Source organism: Panthera leo, chromosome B3 (assembly GCF_018350215.1).
Source record: "Panthera leo isolate Ple1 chromosome B3, P.leo_Ple1_pat1.1, whole genome shotgun sequence".
Taxonomy (NCBI): Eukaryota; Metazoa; Chordata; class Mammalia; order Carnivora; family Felidae; genus Panthera; species Panthera leo.
The window spans coordinates 101615390-101627793 of NC_056684.1; the positions used below are offsets into that span (position 1 = coordinate 101615390).

The following is a 12404-nucleotide window of genomic DNA, read 5'->3' on the forward strand; positions in this document are numbered from 1 at the left end:
CAGCTCCCTGTATAACAACACCCTGGGACAGAGTTGAGGTGGCCTAGTGTCATCACTGGGGGGTGTGCCTGGGCCTGGGAAGAGGAAGTGGGGAAGTGAGCCAGGCCTGCTCTAGAAGTCCCTTGTCAGTCTGCCTTCCCCGGTCCCAGGGTCTTAGCTAATCTCATTTTCCAGGCTTCACCGCTATCTAAGCTCTTCTTTGGACGGTGCTGTGTTGTTCTCGAATTACCTTACTTCCTTTTGTCCTCATAGGAACATGGGATGTAGATATGATTTTTATTTTCTCCATAATTAATGGAGGGAACCAAGAGTCCTCTGAGAAACTGGTCAACTTGTTCTGGAAAGTGATAGGCTGGGGACATAAGGCCAGGCCGTTGTCACACTGTCATCCACATCTCTCTAGGGACATTCACCCCTGCACAAGTTTTGCCACAGGTGTCTTCTGTTTGCAAAGAACAAGAGAAAGTTCCTTCTACTGCTGAGGAGTGTTCCTCGGGAGTTTGTGGGAGCAGGAGCCCAGGGGGCTGTAAGTCTCCAGGACTGGAGCAGCACTGTCCAGGAGGACTGCAGCTCAGCAAAGCGAGGAGACACCTTGATCCGCTGGTGGTGGATGTGCCAGTCATCACGACTCACTCTCCAGTTCGGCTAACTTAGACTTTCAGTGTGCTCTGGATGGAATGACTGGATATAACATCAACTTAAGAGTTTTAAAAAAATGTAGAATCTCGTGATGTCTTTTTTTCTATTCTTTTAATGGTTATTTATTTTTGAGAGAGAAAGCACAGTGGGGGAGGGGCAGAGAGAGAGAGAAAGAGAGAGAGAGACAGAATCCAAAGCAGGCTCCAGGCTCCAAGCTGTCAGTGCAGAGCCCGATACAGGACTCGAACTCATGAACTGTGATATGATGACCTGAATTGAAGTCGGATGCTTAACCATCTGAGCCACTCAGGCACCCTTCATGATGTCTTTTAGTAGCACCCCTCTTGACCCACATTTATAAAGTAAGCCATTTTATAAAGTGAGATCCTTGCACAGTTTTTCACCTGTGACTTTGAACGGCTTATATCAAACTTGAAATCCAAGCATACGTGTCCAATCCTTTTCGCCACAGAGTTGTTTGCCTATTAAAATATGCATTTGTGTGGGCAGACACTGAAAGCCCAGGTAAGCCAACTAATGACACAATATTTATATCTCTTTTTAGTCCTCTGAAGGGGTCTTTTCCCTCTTGGACTTGATCAGCAAACTCATGTCTCATGAGTGGTAGGAACATGAAAAAAACGGGAGGTACAGCCAACTTTGAGTCAAACACCAGGATTCTAGACTTCAGGCTAATCACTTTTTTTCTTTTTTTATATATAAATTTTTTTTTAATTTTTTTAACGTTTTTATTTATTTTTGAGACAGAAAGAGACAGAGCATGAATGGGGGAGGGGCAGAGAGAGAGGGAGACACAGAATCGGCAGCAGGATCCAGGCTCTGAGCCATCAGCCCAGAGCCTGACGCGGGGCTCGAACTCACAGACTGTGAGATCGTGACCTGAGCCAAAGTCGGACGCTTAACCGACTGAGCCACCCAGGCGCCCCTATATAAATTTTTTTAAGTTTATTTATTTATTCTGAGAGTGAAAGCCTGAGTGGGGGAGGGGCAGAGAGAGAAGGAGAGAGAGAGAGGGGGAGAGAGAATCCCAAGCAGGCTCCACACTGTCAGCATGACACCTGACGTGGGGTTTGAACTCATGAACCATGAGATCATGACCTGAGCCCAAGTCAGACGCTTAACTGATTGAGCCACCCAAGAGCCCCTCACTTTTTTCTGAGCCTCAGTTTCCTCATCTATCAAGCAAGGTTGTAATAATGATACCACACAAGGGTAGCATTTGGAAGTGCTTTATAGATAGAGACGTGTGATTCAAATCTTATCTTTCAGTCTATATGCATTTTTATACCAAGGACAAGGATCTACATTTACTTGCCTTATGAGATTAAAACAATATAGAATAAAAATTTTACATACCTCTACTTCAGATACACAATGTACAGTCTATAGATTTCTTTGTTGTCATTTTATTACTGCAAAGTTCAAAGCCCCACCCTTGGTGTCTATCATACTCCCAAGTCTGTAGCTGGTTAGTCAGGTGGTTAGGACACAGCACCGATTAGCACATAAGAGCAGACCACTGAGGTAGACCGTTGGGGAATCTAGCCCAGTGTTTTCTATTCTGTGAAGATTGCTTCCATTCCAATCAAGGCCAGCATTTGGATCATCTATCTCTTCATTAACCTCAGTCCTGTGGTTAGTGAATCTGTCGTGGATTCATTCCCTGTGCATGCAAGTTAGCTTCATACTATTCCATGGCCAAGGGTCGCACCCAGAGCCTCTGCCAGCTGTTTCCACATGTCTGCTATTGGTTGGGAAAAGGTTGGCGGGAGACTATGTGTGATGCATGCAACTCTGTCCTCACTAATGGAAAAATATGTTCAGATGGTCTGAGGCATCTCTGTTTTGTCTGAGGACAATCCCTTACATGGACAACTGTGTACTAGGTGCCTAATGCTATTTATCCTCTCAGGGAGCAGAATTACCAGGAGTGCAGGCTAGCTAACAAGAATAGATGATTGAATGCAGTGCTTTATTCACTGTCGGGGGAAAGTAATAGGCATTGAGATCAGCGGCTGCCATTCTTACAAAGAAAAGCAAGAGCAAGGGACTGGGGCCCTGAAAAGATGGTCAAATAGGAGCGACTCTCAGGCACAAGGACATTCAGGGGCTTTTCTGCAGCCACACGTGGCAGTTCTCACCCTGGGGTTCTTTTTTTTTTTTTTTAATTTTTTTTTTTAACGTTTATTTATTTTTGAGACAGAGAGAGACACAGCATGAACGGGGGAGGGGCAGAGAGAGAGGGAGACACAGAATCGGAAGCAAGCTCCAGGCTCTGAGCCATCAGCCCAGAGCCCGACGCGGGGCTCGAACTCGCGGACCGCAAGATCGTGACCTGAGCTGAAGTCGGACGCTTAACCGACTGAGCCACCCAGGCGCCCCATCACCCTGGGGTTCTTTAAGTATGCCTGTGACCAGTGTTTTCATCACTAAGATGTAGATGGAGAAAGCAAGCATAGTTAAGTTAGGTGATCTATTCAGCCCAGCAAAATCATGGCAGATTGAAGGACGCCTGTGGATCCTTTGCTCCATTTAGTCAGAGACTTGACAGGGTTGGAGGTGGAGGTGGATGGGTGGAGATCCGTAGTAGCTGAGATTGAGACTTGCTCTTTCTCGTGTTCTCACCAAAAGGGTGTGTGGTTATTGAACATATTGATGGAGACCCCTACTGGCTGGGACACTTATTGGCGTCCCACAAAGTCCCCAGGGAGAGTCCTTGAGGCTACTCTTCAGCTCCCTCTGCACAGGCTGTGGAGCTGCTGATGGACTCGTGGGTCTCCACACCCCATGCCACCCCCAGGAGGTCTTGACACCAAAAGGGATGCCCTGGGAAGGGCTGCCAGAATTTCCTGTGCTGCTGGGGCAGGAATCCAAAGGTCACAGACTCTGCAAAAGCACCGCCTTTGTTGCTCAGTGGAAGGCCCAGACCACAGGGGTCCGAGTTAATTGGCCACCCTGGGGAAACAACTCTATTGAAGTTGGACATAGCAGGATGAAGGAGAAGTGACTGAACTGATTAGGAATGGGCTAAACTGAAGCGCTAAGCTGTCCCAAATCCTTCGTGGAAGGAAGCAGGATGTAAATAATAAATCATAAATAAATAAAATGCAAGAGCTAAATAAAGGCCCTTTAAATATGCCACCCCTCACAGCTGCTAGTGTTGCAAAGTGGCCACAGAGTGGAATTGGCCAGTAAGGATGACTGTGGGCTCTCACTCCTTGTCCCGGGGGCTGGATTCAGCTTCAGATACTTTTCATCCAAAACCTGTTTATCCAAACCCTATATAGCAGTGATGATGAGTAAAATGATAGACTGGGGTCCGAAGTAATGAATCAAGGCAACTAAGCCAATTTTTCAGTCTAGCTGGAATTTTAGGGATTAAAGATTTTCATCAAATTATCTTCAGATACAGTGTGAACCTCCATATCTCATGAAGCACCATCAGATAAGTACGCACACTCACACCATAGATATGTATATATACCCTTATAGACATATACACACACATATGTATATAACTGAAAGGCAGAATATATAGTATATATAATATAGAAGTATATATATACTTTAAAATATATAAAAATATATAAAATCTGTACTTTATATATAATATATATTTTACATATATTTATACTTTATATATAAATATATATTTAAATACATATACTTTACATATAAATATAAAATAATAAAAATATTTGTATATGTTATGTATGAATATAATAAAAATATAAACTATATTTACATATATATGTTTTAAAGTATAGGTGCTTATATAATACATACTTATATATACTTCTATAATATATATTCCGCCTTTCAGTTTTTCTCTGTTTGGTCAAAAGCACCACTACTTTTTCTTTTCTGTTCTGTTTACAGCAGTGTTACTGCATCTTATGAGGGAGTTTATCCAATAGTCTATAAGATAAAAATTGAGCAGACAAAATTACCCTTGAGCGCCTTAGAAAGGCATCAGGTTAGAGACTAACCTACATTTCCTCCCTAGGGCCAACCTGATTGGTTTCTTCCCCTCCCGCATGAGAATAGATCATTAGCTGTTTCTTTGGTTGAGCCTCAACTGAGATTCAGAGAAGCTCCCTGGGTCCATCTCCAGTCAAGCATGTTCCCTCCTCCCCCGGCAAGCGTAGCAGATGCCTGGGTGCCCTGTGAGGCAGCTGCTATCCATGGACCCTCCCACTTCCCCGATCAGTGCAGTCAGAAGCCAACTGCAAGCTGTTTGTTCCCAAACCTGTTTACACCAGTTGTACTTTTTCCATTTAAGACATGTAACTAAATATTATGTAAACACATGATATATGAGTGTGAAAAGGAGAGGTGTTCCTATGAAGCTACACCGTTGTCTTGGAAAGACTTGTCAGTGATGAACAGAAATTATGGGCAACTTAAGTATAAACAAGATAACACTAAAAGATTGTGGGGAAAGTCATAAAAATCTAGGCGGACTCTGCAGTCAGATTGCTTTTCAGCTGTCTTTGGATTTTGTATCTTCTTTAAAGAAACTGGAACCTGAAAATCATAACAGATTTCTGGTTTATACAGGAAATTGGGAAATTCCAGACAGTGGACCCATCTTCAAAGACAAGGCATTGCTCCTGTACCGAATCCGTGAATGAGTGCACACTCATTTATATATCTGTGAACATAGTGCTCACTTTGGCAGCACATGTACTAAAATTGGAATGATGCAGAGAAGATCAGCATGTCTACTGTGCAAGGATGACACATAAATATCTGTGAATATATAATAAATATCAATGAATATATACATACATATAATGAGAGTATCATTTTTATGATTCCATGCTTTAACCAGTTTTTTAGACTATCAACCCAGTCATGTTGAATTGGAGAATTTCTCTTGTGGCTGTGGTTTGCTGTGTAAAATACACCCATCCACTAAGCATGTCAAGATGCTTCTCTTATGCAGATTACAAGAGAACTGAGCCAGGCTTGGGTGAAAGCAGCTAAGGGACATCTCCCTTAGCATGTTCATCAAGGGCCCTTGTAACAGGGGGACACTGTAGGCAATACTGTTTACACAAGCTCTCTGACTGCATTCACTAACTTTCTCCCACCCTCTTTCTCTCACCTCCTCTCTTTTTCTCTCTACATCCCTCTGCTCTCTCCCTAACCAATGTAGTCTCCCTAACGAAGAAGAAGTCTACATTCTTCTAATGGAGAAACCATTTGGAGTTGAACAACAGTATTTTTCAAAGTACTTGTTTTCAAGAAAGATCGTCTTTGGCTTAAAAAGATTTGAAGTATTTATTTATGTGAACCCAGCACACACACACACACACACACACACACACACACACACACACACACACGGAGAGAGAGAATTCCTTTAAATAATGAGATCATGAGGTTTATTAATAGGTGAATTAATTAGATAGTTGAGGAATATACCTATTTCTCATGAAGTGAGATCAGGATATAATGCAAGAAATCTTATCTGAGATGTCCTAAAATCCAATGTGATTTAAGGTTATTTTCTACCCTCTTTGGTCTAAAACGTTTTGGAAAGACCTTCCACTGTCTCTGTGCTCTGTCTAGACCCTATATCAGAGTACAAACAACTGCAGGAAAAACGTAAGAATGCCTGTAGATACTGGACATGCTAACAGAGGTATCTGAGAGCCCTCAGGAAGAATAATATTTTACCATGAGGTGGTTGTTGTCTTTAGCAACAACAGCTGTATGAATGTGCTTTAATTTTATGCTAACGTGGAATGCTTAAAATCATAAAACAGGTATGATTATTGGGTTCCTATTCACCCAGGGAATGCAGATCCCAAAGATAAGTGTGCCAGAACATGAACTTCGTGGGAAAGCATGAATCTACCTACCTCCAACACATAAGAGACCGTCCTTCATTTCAGTAATAGCTCTTAGGGGGTTAATTTTGATTGTGAGGGTATTTTATTCTAGCACATAAACCAGATGCTTCTCTCAAGTTAGTGGGGAACAACTGATGGCTGCCAGATTAACTAGAAAGGAAATGTTTCTCTCTGCAGTTCTGGGCAATAATGCAATTTAATGGCATTTCACATGGGTGGACTTTTAAGATGGATGTATTTGTCTTTTGCCTCTCAGGGCATAGGTCCAAATTTGGAGCAGATGGTGGAAAAGATGGATGGCCACAGAGATCTCCAGGTGAAATTGGTTGGATGTCCGCAATCCTCATTAATTCCTGGTTGACCATCATCCATCTCGATCTCTCTGACCCTACGTAATGAACTCTGATTTCCGAGGATTTTCTGGGTCTAGAATTACCAAAATGTGCTGACTAAAATCTGAACAGATTGAAAGAAGAACTCGCCTGATATTTCAGGCTTTTGGAAGAAAGGGGATGTCTCAACCCCCTTTCTGGTCTCAATAAGAAATCTTGTTGTTCTGACTTTAAGCTAGTGGGTTTCTTTCCTGGTAACGAGACACAACTGGGCAGGGTATGGACTCTCAAGCTCAGGGAGTGAGTTTAAGAGACAGATTTTTTCCACTGTTGTTCAGGTAAAAGAGAGACTTTTTTTAAAAATTATTTTTAGTTTGTTTATTTTAAGAGAGAGAGAGAGAGCATGCAAGCAGGGGAGGGGCAGAGAGAGGGAGAGAAAGAGAATTCCAATCTGTATCGCCAGTGCAGAGCCCATCGCAGGGCTCAAACCCACGAACCATGAGATCGTGACCCAAGCTGAAACCAGGAGTCGGACGCCCAACTGACTGAGCCACCCAGACGCCCCAGAGTTTTTTGGTTCTTAGATTAAGTCTGACGAGGGACTCATCCCTCATGACCAAGCAAGACTGACAATGATCACCCAAGCTGTGGAATGAGGTATGAGAAGAAGCAGATGATTGTGGGGAAAACCCCAGAAGCATTGTTCTAGTCTATGGAGGTAAAGAGGGGACCCCCAAGATCAATGGAAAGAGGGGCCCATGGAAAGTACTAGAATCAGCAATGCTTTGTGGATTTAATTAGAACAATGCCTATGTGAACTTCTTGATCGACGGCCTGATATTCTCATTCACTTCCACGTTAGGGTAGGTTTATTGCCATAGTTGTTTTTGCTCATACTGAAGACTCTCCTGCTAACCAATTTGTATTACTGTTATTTTTTATTGCATTGTATTCACCCCCATTCTGAGCCAGATGCCTTCCATTTACAAACATGGTCAGAGAGACTTAACTAAGAGGACAAATGATCCCCATTTAAGATGAGAATTTTTTCATGTGTGACTGATAGGGTGATCAGGTGATAGGGTGCCCTTTGGTTATCATAGACCTAGAGATACATATGTGCCCCCACATGTTGGAGGAAGGGAACATACCAGCAAACAAAATCTGACAAATCGCAGATGCTTAAGACCATAGAAGAAAATGCCCAGGAGATGTGCACTTAGTTTTAAGAAAAGCTAAGTAAGTGTGACGTTTTCGATGGGCCTTTTTTTCACTTGAACAGAATGACAATATTTTACTAGTCAACCAAGACATAAATCAAGATTTAAACCAACTACTCACCTTTCATGCTAAGCCTAACCTCAGTAGTTATTAAAAATAAATGGGATTTAAATAGATGTAGAAGCACCTATTTTATTTCCAATTTCACGCTCTTGTATTTTGCACTGCGGTTTTAGATCTGTTTGTGAAGGCTGATTGGGGCAAAAACAGCCCTGAGAGACAGCTGGGAAGGGAACAGGCTTTCAAGTCCATGACAAAGTCCTAGGCTCTGGGTTCAGCTGTTACCAACTCACCAAGTGACCTCAGCCCAATTTCCTCACCTTGACAGTGAAAACAATAACGCTGTCTTTTAATGGGATGCAGTGGTATCTACGATTGGCACCATTGGTGGCTTTGGGCTGAGTCTGAGAGGAGGTATAACTCTCCTGTCTTCCTCGGGGACTATAAGCCAGGGATCCAGGTCCAGGGAAGGCAATGGCTTTATTTTCTCCCTAGTCTACACAGCAGTTACAGTGTCCAGTTACCCCACATCATTCTGACTAGTGTCAAGGAGAGGCACACGCCCTTCCCCCACATCCTGACATTCTACTGGATTACCAGCTCTCTCTCTGTTGTATTCTTCCTGCTCACCTGGGCAAAGTCTCCAGAGGCCCCTCTCTTTGCTGTCACCTGCTGTGTGTTTCACTAATAACTGACTTCCAGGTGAACAGTAATGCTTCATTCACAACTGTTCTCACACGCCATTACTTTGCTTTCTCGAGAACGTTTACTAAGTTCTTACCATGGGCAGGCACTGTGCTTACACTTTGCTGTGTCATCGTCTTGTGAACATGAGAGAACTGTGAGTAAGAGGTGACGAGCATACCCCAGCCTGGGCAGCTGTCCCGTGGGGGGCCTGCCTCCGGAGCCCAGGGACCCCTCCCCCACCTCTGAGTCTTCATGCCTGCCTTGTGCATTTGTCTTCCAACTGTTTGCTCTCCACCTGGTCCATCCTGCAGGCCACCACCACACGTGTCTCCTCATATTGCCATTCTGACATTTTCTCCTCCTCCTAACCTGCCCATTGTGTTGCACACCAGCCCTCCAAAAGCTGAGCTCGTCTGTTTTCCCCAAACCAGTTCTCAGCTGCCACCAAAATGTGCTGTTTGCTAGTTCCCAGATACACTTGAATGTCTGCACATTATCCCTCGTCCCCTCATCTCCATCTCCCAACGTCCAACCTTCCTTAAGGGCTAAGCATACATTCAGAGCCCATGATGCCTTCCATGACTGGCCCGACCGGAGATCATTTCTCTCCCCTCTGCGTTGTGGTTCTTACTGTATCATCACTCAGGTGGCAAGGCGTGTGGGGCCTGGCTGGGTATTATTGCTTTCTGTTGTCAAGATCTCTAGAAGGATCTTGTGCTTACAGGTGAGGGCGCCAAAAGAAGTTAGTGGCAGTGCTGGGGCCTTAGCCCCGTTTCCCTAAATCCCAGACTGGTGGTCTTTTTCTACCATAGCTTTTTACCTTCTGTCCTTCCTTGGAGGACAAGGACGCCACCCTGTCTATATTCAAAGTTTATGTGGCATCCAGGGTAGAGTCTTGTGTCTAGGGGATATTCAATAAGTAGTTATTGAAAGAAAGCAAAGGAAGGAAGATAGGAAAGGAAAAAAGACACTAACCCTTACATGGCACTTTTGTTTTAACTTAATCCCCTTTCCAGTCTACTCCCTTGAAATCCCTGTGAAATAGGTCGTTATTCTCCACCACATTTTACAGGTGAGGAGACTGAGGCAAGAGAGGCTAAGTAACTTGCCCAAGGCCACAGCTGGTAAGTGACAGGGTGAGGACCTGAACCCAAGGAGTCTGGCTCCTGAGCGTGAGCTCTTCTTCTGCCCTGTTCTGCTACAGGATCATGAAGGACAGACAGACAGGGAAAGACAGAAGGATGAGCCTCAAATCAGTGCTCAAGACAACAGAGCAGAGGACATTTAGATTAGCCTGCCATATTTGTCTTCTTTCCACTGAGAAGAAGCACCACTGATAAGTCAGAGCAGTGGCTGGGCTACAGAGTTTGTTGCTACTGCCTGGATCTGTTAGAAATTGATTGCTGTGAAACTCCCTGAACACAGTGCACCCAGACTGCCTGCCTCATATTCTAGTTGCTAGAGGAGGCTTAGCCAAGGGACTGTTAAATAGCTCACATGATCCCGACCCAGAGTCCCTTATCAAGGGGGGAGGTTGCCACTTTCTCCCCAGATGCTCCCTTCAGCACACGTGCTTTCCATGGAACGCTCCCTTCAAGGGAACAGTCACAGACTTGAAATCACCATGACTAGGAATGAGTAGCAAATGTGTCAAGTGTGGCTGAATCAAGCTGATAAAGAATATTGAATGGGGGCTTTTATCCTTAGAAGCATGACTCTTAATGTGGTTGGTTTTTAACCAGGCTCCCAGTAGCTATTAGCATTTCTGCTCACGATAGTGCCCCTCTCCCTTACACACAGAAAAATCTATCTTAAATGTATTGTGAACTTTAGAGCACATCAGTGGAAGTGACCTATCATTCAGGAGCATGGAAGGATGACTTTGTCAGCATGGAGAGAACACTTCGCACCCAGAATCCTAGAGTGAACGGAATACCTACTCCAGCTTTGATGAATCACAGCTGAATCATGTTTAAGTGTGTGCTTCATTTTGAGGGATTCCCTTCTTCCTCCTCCTCCCTCCTCCCCACCCCTCCAGGGTGAAAGGCATTGCTCTTCCTGTGCAAAACCATTGTTTACACCCGAGACCACTAAAATGCTTTTGTGGCAATGTTGTGAACGCATCAGGTGTTTGTTGTGGCCCAACTAAGACAACTTTATAGGTTAATGAAAAATGATTTATCTTTCTTCTAAGCAGAACATTGAGTTCACTCTCTGCCTCTTTGACTCCAAGCAAATCTGTCTGGCCCCTTCCCTTGCCCCCCTCCCACATCTGCACCACCCTCTTGTATATCTCATGGTATGTTTTAATGACTGCAGGCCTGTATGTTCCTAGTAATTAAGAACTCTGAGCAGCGTGAACGTGGGTTACAGTTCATCTGGTTTCTTGGAAGGACTGTGTGTGCGAGGTAGTTTTTCACCTGAAAGCCTAAACCAAAGAGAGAGTCCAGGAAGCAAAGAATGAATGGACCAGGTGACTTGCTTTTCTTAGCTCCTGGGAGACCGAAGGCATTGCTGTTACAGTGGACAGAGCCCAGACCGACCCTGAATGCAGCAGATCTGGGTTCACGCTTCTGTGTTGTGTTTCACCAGCTTGTGACCTTGACCAGATGAGTTAGCTTTTCTGAATCTTGGTTCCCATCAGTGAAATGAGGGTGAGAAGGCCTGGCCTGCAGGATTATTGAAAGGATTGCAAACGCTGGATGTAAAGTGCCTGGCACTGGCATGCAACCATTTCTTTTCTTGTAATGTTTATTCATTTTTGAGACAGACAGACAGAGCATGAAGGGGGTGGGGAGGGGCAGAGAGAGAGGGAGACACAGAATCTGAAGCAGGCTCCAGGCTCTGAGCTGTCAGCTCAGAGCCCAAGGCGGGGCTTGAGCTCAGGAGCCATGAGATCATGACCTGAGCCAAAGTTGGACACTTAACAGACTGAGCCACCCAGGCATCCCTGCAATCATTGATAGTAGTTTTTGTTATTATTTCTGCTGTTGTCCTCACCGTCATTGCCACTGCCTCTGCAAGTAGCTCTTGTATATGGCAAGAACCAAGGGGAACTTGAGTTCTGTTGCTTCTCATGCACACAGGACACAGCTTTATCCTTCCAGGCTACCTGCTTTCCTTACCACAGCAGCTAAAATTGCTCCAAAAACCCTAAAAGTAAATATAAAAACTGCAACCACGTAGGGGTGAGAATAAAGAATGATGTTTTTCCTCACTCCAGCAGGGATCCCTTGCTGAGTGGGTACCTTTTTCCTTCCTTGTTTACTTCCTTCTGCCCACGAATATTGACAGGTACCCACTGCACATGTGCAGGGCTCAGAGGTGAGCCATAGGGGCCAGAGTTTAATCACACGTGGATTTTGTCCTTGAAAAGTTCATCATCTCCCAGAAAAGAGGTAGGACCATAAGAGAGACACTACTAAAGGGCTGTGGAGTTTGGGAGGAGAGAGGTTTTATGAACAAGGCAGCCTAGCATCACGAAGAACATAAATTTGGGGGTTGGACCATTGGGTTCAAACCTTGGCCTTGCTACTTCCTCGTTTGGGCTACTTGAGCAGGCTTGGTCACATCTCTGTCTCTC

General features: G+C 44.3%; 1 protein-coding gene and 1 non-coding gene across 3 annotated transcripts in view; both read left to right on the forward strand.

Moving 5' to 3' along the window:
- Positions 1 to 12404, forward strand: part of SAMD4A (sterile alpha motif domain containing 4A) — a 208526-nt gene that overhangs the window by 84632 nt on the left and 111490 nt on the right. The window lies entirely within an intron of this gene.
- LOC122223302 lies at positions 5326 to 5433 on the forward strand. Its single transcript, XR_006204187.1, has one exon. It is a non-coding gene; the product is annotated as a U6 spliceosomal RNA (small nuclear RNA).